A 12,654-nucleotide genomic window follows, 5' to 3' on the forward strand; every position below is an offset into this window, starting at 1 on the left:
AAATGAACGCAGAGGAAACGCTGATACACACACACACACACACACACACACACATATATATATATATATATATATATATATATATATATATATATATATATATATATATATATATATATATACATATACAGTGCATTCGGGAAGTATTCAGACCCCTTCCCTTTTGTTACCTTACAGCCTTTTCGATGTTTTTGTTTTTTCTTCTCATCAATCTACACAAAATATCCCATAATGACAAAGTGAAAACAATTTTGGCAAATGTATTCAAAATAAAAAACAGAAATACCGTATTTATATAAGTATTCAGACCCTTTGCTTTGAGACTCGAAATTGAGCTCAAGTGCAGCATGTTTCCATTTATCATCCTTGAGATGTTTCTACAACTTGATTGGAGTCCACCTGTGGTAAATTCAATTGATTGGACTTGATTTGGAAAGGCACACACCTGTCTATATAATGTCCCACAGTTGACAGTGCATGTCAGAGCAAAAACCAAGCCATGAGATCAAAGGAATTGTCCGTAGAGCTCCGAGACAGGATTTTGTCGAGGCACAAATCTGGGGAAGGGCACCAAAACATTTCTGCAGCATTGAAGGTCACCAAGAACACAGTGGCCTTCAACATTCTTAAACAGAAGAAGTTTGGAACCACCAAGACCCCTATCCTAGAGCTGGCCACCCGGCCAAACTGAGCAATCAGGGGAGAAGGGCCTTGGTCAGGGAGGTGACCAAGAACCCAATGATCACTCTGACAGAGCTCCAGATTGCCTCTGTGGAGATGGGAGAATTTTCCAGAAGGACAACCATCTCTGCAGCACTCCACCAATCAGGCCTTTATGGTAGAGTGGCCAGATGGAAGCCATTCCTCAGTAAAATGCACATGACAGCCCGCTTGGAGTTTGCCAAAAGGCACCTAAAGGACTCTCAGACTATGAGAAACAATATTCTCTGGTCTGATGAAACCAAAATTGAACTCTTTGGCCTGAATGCCAAGCATCAAGTCTGGTGGAAACTTGGCACCATCCCTACAGTGAAGCATGATGGTGGCAGCGTCATTCTGTGGGGATGTTTTTCAGCGGCAGGGACTGGGAGACTAGTCAGGATCGAGGGAAAGATGAAGGGAGCAAAGTACGGAGAGATCCTTTATACAACAGCCTTGTCACGACTTCTTCCGAAGCTGCCTCCTCTCCTTGTTCGGGCAGGCTTTGGCATTCGTCGTCACCGGCCTTCAAGCCACTGCCGCTCCTCATCTCATCATTCCATTTGTTTTGTCTTATTTATTACACACACCTCATCAGTACATATCCCAGTACATATCCCCTCATCAGTACCTGTATAAGTGTTCCCTCTGTCCCCTGGTCTTTGTGTGTGATTGTTTATTATAGAGGAGATTATAGCTCGGTGGAGCTCGTTTCTATTGTGTATCGCTGGGTTATTCACCCGTGTGCCTTATTTTCCCCAGTGTGCCGTTTGTCCACACTGGTGTGTATTACGCATTGCTGCGTACCTCTGTTTATTGATTAAACCATTTATTCCGTGATTTACTCTCCTGCGTCTGACTCCGTCCAACATCACCCGCTACAAGCCTTCTGTGTTCTCTTTTGGACTCTCTCTGCATTTGGAAATCATCTCTCTGCTTCCACCGGGCACTCCACTGATTTCAAAACTTGGTCAACGTCTTCCGTGACAACGACACCGTTTCTTCCCTACCACTGTCATCGGAAGACTCTACAATGTCTGGTTCAATTAAAATGTTTTTACCTAAATCAGGGATTTCCTCATTGTCTGATTCATTTTCAGAATCAGAGAGTCAGCATGGCACGATCGTCCTCCAGAAAGTAGTCCATCACAACTTCTTCCCACTGATCTTTGTCGATAGCGCTATTAACTTCAGGGCAGCAATGTTGAGAGCAGTAGCAAAACTTTCTCAGTTCTTCATGATATCTCTCAAAAAAAGTAACTGTAGAAAGGATTATCCACACATACTTAGCAGCTCATGTTATAGACAGAAGCATGCTACATGGCAGACCAATCCAAACTCATCTCTCGGCATGTCCAGCCCACCCATTATGTCAGCCAATCATGGCTAGCGGGAAGGTTCCTGTATTTTTCTGTGTTTAAACCAATTAGGCCTGTAATTTAACCATTTTATTCGTATTTACAGATGGCATTCAAGTTTGTTATTAAGGCACATGAACGCATGTCTGCCAAAAAACACATAAAAAATAAAAAGTTCAAATGCCTCTCCTGTGAAGTAGTGACACCTAGCTTCTTGAACAAATATGTCCTATTATCAAATCACTCTATTGTGTGTGAACACACTGCTCACCTTAACAAAAACATCCTCTTCGGCCCAGGGGACATGGTGATGCCGATGCTGTCCTATTTTAAGATGGCGTATGCGTGTGTGTTGTCAGTCACCTAGAGGCGTAATCAATAGGCCAGGTAGCCAGCCCAAAGCCATGTGAGGCTCTGACTGAGTCAGATATGTGATTCATCTTAGGACAGGGGAGGCTGCACAACAATGTAATATATTCAACAACTGGGGATTAATGAGTAGGCTACAAGAGCATTTTCAGTAAAGCTTATTGCTTGAAACATAGTGGTAGTTAGAATACAGTTCCTAAATGTTATTGATACATTTAAATCACCTCTGTGAATGCTTTTCAAAAGACCTCAATCAAGATTCACATTTCTGACATTGATAAAACCATCAATTGAATTGATTAAATTGACACATGTTGCAAGGACAACCTGAATGTGCTGTGAGGTGAGGTGCAGCAGGGCAGGACTAGTCATACCTCTCTCCTCATGTCAGACCAAGAACATCCTCCAGATGTGATGCCCAATCTTGTAAACACTCCCTCATTGGCTGAGAGATGGGGAGGAGTCAGGGATGAGCGTGCTGAGAGGTGTCTGGAGGAAAAGTGAGAATTATTCTGCTAAGTGAAGCTCTGGCAGGCTGTGTGTGCTTTAATACATTTTCTTTCAATTAGTGTCTCAAACTCTCTGGACTCAGCCACTCACTCACAGACACACAAATACTCATTAAATCTCTATCTCTCTGTCTCATAGATGGCAGCGTGAGACCAGAGGATGATTTTCCTGCCTGTGGAATCAGAGCCAGAGTCAAACAGCTGCTTGTTGCCATGGATCGGACTACCTCCCAGCGTCTCAGACTATTTTTCACTGCCCAGTGTCTGCCTAGCACTCAAAGCTGGAGCGCTTGAAGTAAGCAGCTCCTCATTAGGCCCAGAAACCCTTTGGACGGATTATGGGAATAATGAAGAAAGAAGTGTGCTGAAGAGTAGTGACTGAAGAGATCCTACAAAAACAATGAATGCCACGCACCAGCATCACAATGGACCATTTCACCTAGGGAACCACAGCTCTGGAGTTCTGTCTCTTAGCCATCAGCAGCCCCACGCTGCTTTCCGCGTCTGTTGCAGACCCACTTACCTCATGTCAAAATAAAAGCTCCCCACAAGTTATTCATTTTTTTGTCCACATATGGCACACGTATAGGACTTTTATTTTGACATGAGGTAAGCAGAGAGGAAGTGGGTCTACAACAGCACGTTTGGAAAGTCTGTTTAATAATACGTTCCTTTAGATATTTTGTCTCAAATTGATGACATACTATCCCAATATTAGTCTACTGCACAGAGATATAACTATGTTATTCCCAGAGGTGTGGACTCGAGGTCATGTGACTTGGACTCGAGTCAGACTCAGTCATGAATTTGATGACTTCAGACTCGATCGACAAAATGTACAAAGACTTACAACTTCGACTTGGACTTTAACATCAATGACTCGTGACTTGACTTGGACTTGCGCCTTATGACTCGAGAAGACTTGCTACGAGGACTTGTAATGACTTGCAAAGGCTTGCTAAGAGGACTTGAAATGACTCGAAACTAAAATGTAGGACTTTGGACTCGACTTGAGACTTGATGGCTTTGACTTTTGACTCGACTTGGGACTTGCCTCATCTTTGACTCGACTTGACTCGGGACTCGAGGCAAAGACTTGAGACTTACTTGTGACTTGCATAGCAATGACTTTGTCCCACCTCTGGTTATTCCCCATTTGAGCTGTCTGGCTGAGATGTAGACAGACCTAGCCCAAAAGCTAGGCTACACATGTATTGAGTATGAAAACATTAATTTTTCATTCTGCCTAATAGCCTCCTTCTCCAATGATAAAAAAAAAAGAACTCCCTTCACCCTAAAATGAATGTATTTACCCTGGAAATCTAAGAATGATGGTCATCAAATTCAATTCTGTCATGGGCTGAGTTTACACAGGCAGCCCAATTCTGATATTTTTCCACTAATTGGCCTTTTGATCAATCACATCAGATATTTTCACATAAGATCTTTTTCAGAGTTGATCTGATTGGTCAAAAGACCAATTAGTGAGAACAATATCAGAATTGGGTTGTCTGTGTAAACACAACATATTGTCAAATGGTAAAATTGTATTCTAGATTGGGGATTGATGGAGTTTATGGATTTGTTGTCTATCTAGGTCAGGGATGGGCAACTCCAGTCCTTGGGGGCTTGATTGGTGACACTGTGTCCAGGACACTTTTGCCTAAGCCCCAGCTGAAACACCTGACACCAATAATCAACTCAAGGTAAAAAAATATATATATATATATTAGTCGTATGTACGGGATATGCATGGTATATATCGTACAGAGAAATGCTTACATGCAAGTTCCTTTTCGACAATGCAACAACAATAAGAAATAATAAACTATAAGAATATGAACATAAAGTAAATGCCAGTAGAATAGAATAAACATTTTAGCATAAGTATAATACAGGAAGGCATATATAGTCCAATATTTGCACGTGTATTGGGAGGAGCAAGTGTATAAATTGAGCAGTATTATAAGTCAGCAGTTGTGATGTGTGTGTAGCATGAATGTATATGTGTGTGTGTTTGTGTGGGTGTGTGTGCATGAGTGAGTGCATGTGTGGTAAGGTGCGGAGAATCAGAGCAAGTGGTCAGTCCAGTTCAAGTGTTCAGCAGTCTGATGGCTTGTAGATAGAAACTGTCTCTGAGCCTGTTGGTATCAGACCTCATGCTCTAATACCGTCTGCCCGACGGTAAGGGAGAGAACAGCTGGGGTGTGTGTGGTACTTGATGATGCTGCGTGATTCCTCAGGCACCGTTTAGAGTAGTTGTCCTGGATGGGTGGGAGCACTGTCCTAGTGATGTACTGGGCCATCTTCACCACCCGCTGGAGGGCCTTGTGGTCGTGGACGGAGCAATTCCCGTACCAGGCCATGATGCAACCGGTCAGGACACTCTCGATGGTGCAGCGGTAGTATTTGGATAGGACCCGGGCATGCATGCTGAATTTCTTCAGCCGCCTTAGGAAGTAGAGAGGCTGTTGCGCCCTCTTGACAAGAGTGTTGATCCATGATATCGTATTCTAGATTGTGATTGATGAGTTTATTGATTTGTTGTCTATCTAGGTCAGGGATGGGCAACGCCAGTCCTCGGGGGCTTGATTGGTGACACTGTGTTTGGGACACTTTTGCCTCAGCCCCAGCTGACACACCTGACTCCAATAATCAAATCAACTCAGTCGTATGGGATACGCATGGTATACATCTTCCAGATAAATGCTTACAATCATACTCTGGATCTGTGTTTGTCCCATGGAATAGATGTTGTGGATCTAAATGTTTTTCCTCATTATCATGGACTATCAGACTACGTTTGCAATCGCAACAAATAATTAGCTCAGACCCTAACCAAGGATTATCAAAAGTTCTCAGACATCCCAAAGATTCCTGGATGCCCTTTCAGTCTCCCTCCACATACGCAAGGATGTCAGGGTACAAATATCAGTTAACCACCTAACAGAGGATCTAAACTTAACCTTGCGTAATACCCTAGACACAGTCACACCGCAAAAAATATTTGTCATAAGAAACTAGCTCCTTGGTATACAGAAAATACCTGAGCCAGAAGCAAGCTGGGAGAACAAGGGAGGAGAGAAAACCCGCAGACACTCAACCCTCCGTGGAATGAGTTTGACACGTGCCCTAGACCTTAGTGCCGCTTTTGACACCATCATATCACCACATTCTTTTGGAGAGATTGGAAACCCTAATTGGACAAGTTCTCGCCTGGTTTAGATCTTATCTGTCGGAAAGATATCAATTTGTCTCTGTGGATGGTTTGTCCTCTGACAAATCAATGGTAAGTTTGTGTTCCTCAAGGTTCCGTTTTAGGACCACTATTGTTTTCACTTATATGCTACCCCTTGGTGATGTCATTCGGAAACACAATGTCAACTTTCACTGCTATGCAGACGACACACAGCTGTACATTTTGATGAAACATGGTGAAGCCTCAAAATTGCCTAACCTGGAAGCCTGTGTTTCAGACATAAGGAAGTGGATGACAGCATTTATTTTACTTTTAAACTTGGACAAAACCGAGATGCTAGTTCTAGGTCCCAAGAAACAAAGATCTGCTGTTTGATCTGACAATTAATCTCGATGGTCCTACAGTCGTCTCAAATAAAACTGAAGGACCTCGGCGTTACTCTGGACCCTGATCTCTCATTTGACGAACATATAAAAAATATTTCAAGAGCAGCTTTTTTCTATCTTTCGAACATTGAATCTTGACTAGAACCAAAACATTTGATAATATTACTCCAGTGCTAGCCACTGGCTTCCTGTAAAGGCTAGGGCTGATTTCAAGGTTTTACTGCTAACCTACAAAGCATTACATGGACTTGGTCCTACACATCTCTCAGATTTGGTCCTACCGTACATACCTACACATACACTACAGTCACAAGACGCAGGCTTCCTTGTTGTTCCTAGAATTTCTAAGCAAACAGATGGAGGCAGGGCTTTCTCCTATAGAGCTCCATTTTTATGGAATGGTCTGCCAATCCATGTGAGAGACGCAGAATGGAGTGACGAACCACCGTTGTCTCTGCCTAGCCGGGTCCTCTCTCTCCACTGGGATTCTCTGCCTCTGACCCTATTACGGGGGTAAGTCTCCCATGCTGTCCCTAGGAGGGGTGCATCATGTCTTGCCAGGATTTTCTTTGCTATACTCAACTTCAGTGGGTTTAGTCACTGATGTGATCTTCCTGTCCGGTTTTTTGCGCCCCCCTCTGGCTCACGTAGTGTGGGTTATACTCCGCCTTGTCTCAGTCTGTCCTATCGGGTGTAATTCTCTTGTCTTATCTGGTGTCCTGTGTGATCTTAAGTATTCTCCCTCTAATTCTCCCATCTCTCTCTCGCTCTCTCCCCTCCTGGAGGACCTGAGCCCTAGGACCATGCCTCAGGACTTCCTGGCCTGATGATGACTCCTGGCTGTCCCTGTACCCAGTCCACCTGATCGTGCTGCTGCTCCAGTTTCTGCTGTTCTGTCTGCGGCTATGGAACCCTGACCTGTACATCGGACGTGGTACCTTATCCTGGACCTGCTGTTTTTACCCTCTCTCTCTCACTCTCTTTCTCTCTACCGCACCTGCTGTCTCGACCTCTGAATGCTCGGCTATGAAAAGCCAACTGACATTTCATCCTGAGGTGCTGACAAGTTGCACCTGCTATAACCACTGTGATTATTTGACCCTGCTGGTCATTTATGAACGTCTTGAAGAACGATCTGGCCTTAATGGCCATGTACTCTTATAGTCTCCACCGGGCACACCCAGAAGAGGACTGGCCACCCTCAGAGCCTGGTTCCTCTCTAGGTTTCTTCCTAGGTTCCTGCCCTTCTATTGAGTTTTTCAGAGCCACCGTTCTTCTACGTCTGCATTGCTTGCTCTATGGGGTTTTAGGCTGGGTTTCTGTATAAGCACTTTGTGACATCTGCTGTTGTAAAAGGGGCTTTATACATACAGTACCAGTCACAAGTTTGGACACACCTACTCATTCAAGGGTTTTTCTTTATTTTTACTATTTTTACTACATTGTAGAATAATAGTGAAGACATCAAAACTATGAAATAACACATATGGAAACATGTAGTAACCTTCAAATAGACACACTTTGCCTTGATGACAGCTTTGCACACTCTTGGCATTCTCTCAACCCGCTTCATGAGGTAGTCACCTGGAATTAATTTCAATTAACAGGTGTGCCTTCTTAAAAAGTTAATTTGTGGAATTTATTTCTTTCTTAATGCGTTTGAGCCAATCAGTTGTATTGTGACAATGTGGGGGGGAGCAGTCGCAAAAACCATCAAGCGCTATGATGAAACTGGCTCAGAGTTACCTCTGCTGCAGAGGATAAGTTAATTAGAGTTACCAGCCTCAGAAATTGCAGCCAAAAAAAATTCAAGTCACAGACAAATCTCAACATCAACTGTTCAGAAGGGACTGTGTGAATCAGGCCTTCATGGTCGAATTGCTGCAAAGAAACCACTACTAAAGGACACCAATAATAAGAAGAGACCTGCTTGGGCCAAGAAACACGAGCAATGGACATTAGACCGGTGGACACTGGCAGTTCAAGGTCCTGTGCTTCGGCCTGTGCAACATTCCAGCTACTTTTGAGCGTTTGGTATACCTCGACGACATCCTGGCCCAAGGCAGCTCCTTCCAGTCAGCCCTGGGGGAGCTACAGCGTGTGCTGGAGAGGGAGGCTGCCGCAGGCCTGAAGCTCCACCCTGAGAAATGCCACTTCATGAGAAGAGAGGTGTCCTTCTTGGGCCACCAAGTGGGGGAGGAGGGTATCAGCACAATGGAGGACAAACCAGCATCAGCTGAAGAGCTTCCTGGGCCTGGCCTCGTACTACAGGTGGTTTGTACGGGGCTTCTCAAGCGTCGCTGCTCCCCTGAACTGCCCGCTGCCAAAGGACAAGGGCTTCACCTGGACAGTGGAGTGCGAGGAGGCCTTCAACATCCTCAAACGTGCACTGATCGAGGCCCCCGTGCTCGCCCCCCCTGACCTCACCTTGTCCTTTATCCTGGACACAGACGCGAGCAATGTGGGCATGGGTGGGGTGCTGGCCCAGGTGGGGCCAGAGGGGGTGAGAGTGGTGGCGTACTTCAGATAAACATTCAACAAACATGAGCGCCGCTACTGTGTCACCCGGCGTGAGCTCCTCGCTGTTGTGGCTTCCATCAAACACTTCAAGTACTACCTGGGTGGCCTGCCCTTTACTGTACGGACTGACCACTGCTCTCCAGTGGCTCATGTCTTTCAAAGAGCCAGAGGGGCAGGTTGCACGCTGGTTGGAGGAGCTTCAGCTGTACGACTTCACAGTGGTGCACAGGGTAGGGGCATGCCACTCCAACGCCATGTCCCGTCGGCCCTGTACTACAGATGGGTGCCGCCACTGTGAGCGGAGAGAGGGCCGTGAGAGAGAGCTGTGTGCGGAGGAGGGGGTCTGTGCCACAGTGTGTCGTCGGGCGGGCCTGTATGCTGTGAGCTGCAGACTGTCGACGTGGCTGAATGGGGGCAGCAGCAGGGACGGGACACAGACCTACAGCCAGTGCTACAGTGGCTAGAGGCGCAGCGGAGGCCACCGTGGGAAGAGGTGGCAGCGCTCTCACTCGCGACCAAAGGGTTGTGGTCAAAGTTTGAGAGACTGCTGCTGGCTGATGGCGTGCCACAGCGGGCATGGAAGGAGCCAGCTACGGGAGAAGAGAGGTGGCAGATGGTGGTCCCAAAAGCACAGCGGGAGGCTGTACTCCAGAGCACTCATGGTGTGGGGGGGGCTAGACACTTTGGGGTCACAAAAACCCTCCGCCGCCTCCATTAGGGCTTTTACTGGGGGAAGCACAAGAGGGATGTGGAGGACTTTTGCCGCTGTGACAACTGCACAGCGAGAAAGGGCCCTCCAGGCCGTTCTCATGCTCAGCTCCAACAGTTCCCAGTTGGGGCTCCCATGGAGAGGGTGAGAGTGGTTGTAGTTGGGCCGTTCCCCACCACAGACAGTGGAAACCGCTGTGTGCTCACGGCCATGGACTATTTCACAAAATGGCCCGAGGCCTATGCTCTGCCTGACCAGGAGGCAGAGACCATCGTCGATGCCCTGACAGCAGGTTTGAAGCTGCGGAGTCCATCCACAGCGACCAAGGCAGAAACTTTGAGTCCTGTGTGTTCGCCACCATGTGTGAAAGGCTGTGTATGCACAAGACCCGCACTACTCCTCTCCATCCTCAAAGTGATGGCCTTGTGGAGCACTTCAACAAAACGCTTGGACAGCAGCTGGCCATCGTCTCTGCCAAACATCAGCGTGACTGGGACAAGCACCTGCCCATGGTCCTCATGGCATGCCGCTCCGCTGTCCAAGACCACCTCCTGCACGCCTGCCCTCCTCATGCTGGGGAGAGAGATCCACACCCCTGCAGAGATGGCGTTTGGTCGACCCCTGGATAGCCTCCTGTTCTCCCGGGGCCGGAGTATGCCCGGAGACTCCAGGACCGCCTGGAGACAGCCCACACCTTCGCCAGAGAGCAGCTGGTGAGTGCAGGTGTTAGGCAGAAGAGGAACTATGACGTGCACACCCGGGGAAGGCACTTTGTGGCTGGGGAGCTGGTCTGGGTCTACAGCCCCCTGAGAAAGAAAGGCAGATGCCCCAAGTTGACAGCCACTGGGTGGGGCCCTGCAGCGTCCTGGAGAGGGTAGGGGAGATTGTGTATCGGGTGCAGCTTTCTCCCAGGGGGAGAAAGGTGGCACTGCACCGGGACAGGTTAGCCCCATACAGAGGGGCCTCTTCTCCCCAAACCCCAGGGACCCCCACAATTCCCCTCGCTGGCTATGACATTCCCCAAGCACCCACCCCAAGGTGCCGCAGACAAGGCTCCAGACAGCCCACTCACCCAGTCTTCCTTCCTGTGTCACTGCATGGTTTCCCGGAGCCACAGACTCTATTACCCATTTCCTCATCCTTGTCCCCCATGTCCCTGGCTTCATCCCCTGGGCCCTAGAGGGGCAGTCCCCTGCCATGGCCTGAGCCCCCTGTTCCACATCTGGACACTCTGCGACCATCACAGGGGGGGGGGTGGAGCATCGCAAGTTTAAGACCATGCTTAGCCATTTTTCTCTCTCTTACATCTGGTCTTAACAAGAGATGGTCACGGTTGTTTTAATACGGGTATCCTTGATTTATTTGGCTGGGCTACGGCCAAACAGTAGCCTGTGTTGAGTTTGGTTAATAAACCGGGAATTCATGAACTCAAACCTCTGTTTGGACAATTGTTCATTTATGATCTAGCCAGGTCATTACAATATTATAAAATGGTTGAGTTGGTGGTTGAACATAGAAAAATGGTCTTGTGTGATTAATTATTTTGTGTGGTTGCCCAACTCCCATTGATTGTGAAGGATTACTAATATCTGAAACAAATGAGAAAATACAGTAGTTGATTGACTTGATACTTCATCCATCACCAATAATCCATTTTGAGTAATGTTTCAATGTATCAAACTGAGTAGGCTAATACATAAATCACCTTCTATTGTTTGGTCAGGGGCAGAATGACAGCACAGGATATTATACACCGCAATTCTAGTGCAAAGAGGAAACAAAAAATTAAAACGTCAGTTAGCCTACACACATCATTACATTTTGGTCCCAAGTCAGTGTAGAAACTGGTAGTGAGCTGCAGAGGCTATGCCTTCCAATAAGGCAACAATCTGACTGCATCCATGAACAAGAATAAATATAGGTACAGTATATGCCATTACATTGGAGTTAAAGACATGAAAATGAGATGGCCAAAAATGAATAAAGACATACAAACCTAACCGTGAACATGATGGTCAGGAAAAAGTGAGACCTTAGACGTGCAAGAAACGAGAGCAAAAACAAACTCACCCATTACTCACCCTCCCCATCAGATGTATCATCTATGGCGCATGGGGCATTGCAACACGCGCGTCCAACACAAATTAGTGTGTAATGAACTGTGAATTGACAGGCAAATTAGGCTATTAGTAATTTTCACCACAAGGTGGCATCAAAACTACAAAAATGCGTGTACCGCACCAGCTTTACGACATTTCCTACAAACCAAGCCATTTTGGCTCCCCTGATCACTGTTTGAGAATAAGGTTATGACCATAGAGATAGATAGATAGATAGATAGATAGATAGATAGATAGATAGATAGATAGATAGATAGATAGATAGATAGATAGATAGATAGATAGATAGATAGATAGATAGATAGATAGATAGATAGATACACTCATATTTGTATCTGTGCCATTATAGCATCTGTGAAAGCATGGGCAGTGCCATTGAGGTTATCTCTGTCGATGTGCACTTGAGCAAGGCACTTAACCCTAATTTCTCCTGTAAGTTGCTCTGGATAAGAGTGTCTGACTAAAAGTGATTGACTGATCCCTCCTGATGACCTGGTTGGACATGACTCCAACAGGGTCACCAGGAGGGATCAGCCAATGAAGTTGGAAGTCCCACGAACCCAGTTGACTCAGGCCCCCAGTGTCCGGTCTGGAGTGTGAAGTCACAAGCTCTGCTGGGTGGCTACTGCGTAGCAACCTAGCGGTGGCAAAAGCCCTGGTCTGCCCTAGAAAGCCTATGTACATTACGATCGGCAGAAAGGCCCCCACAAAAATGTTGATGCCCGTTTTGGCCTCTAAAAGGTGTTTATTATGATCAAGTTCGATCCCCACAGAGAATTGTTTTA

This window comes from Coregonus clupeaformis, chromosome 14, assembly GCF_020615455.1.
Source record: "Coregonus clupeaformis isolate EN_2021a chromosome 14, ASM2061545v1, whole genome shotgun sequence".
Classification (NCBI taxonomy): Eukaryota; Metazoa; Chordata; class Actinopteri; order Salmoniformes; family Salmonidae; genus Coregonus; species Coregonus clupeaformis.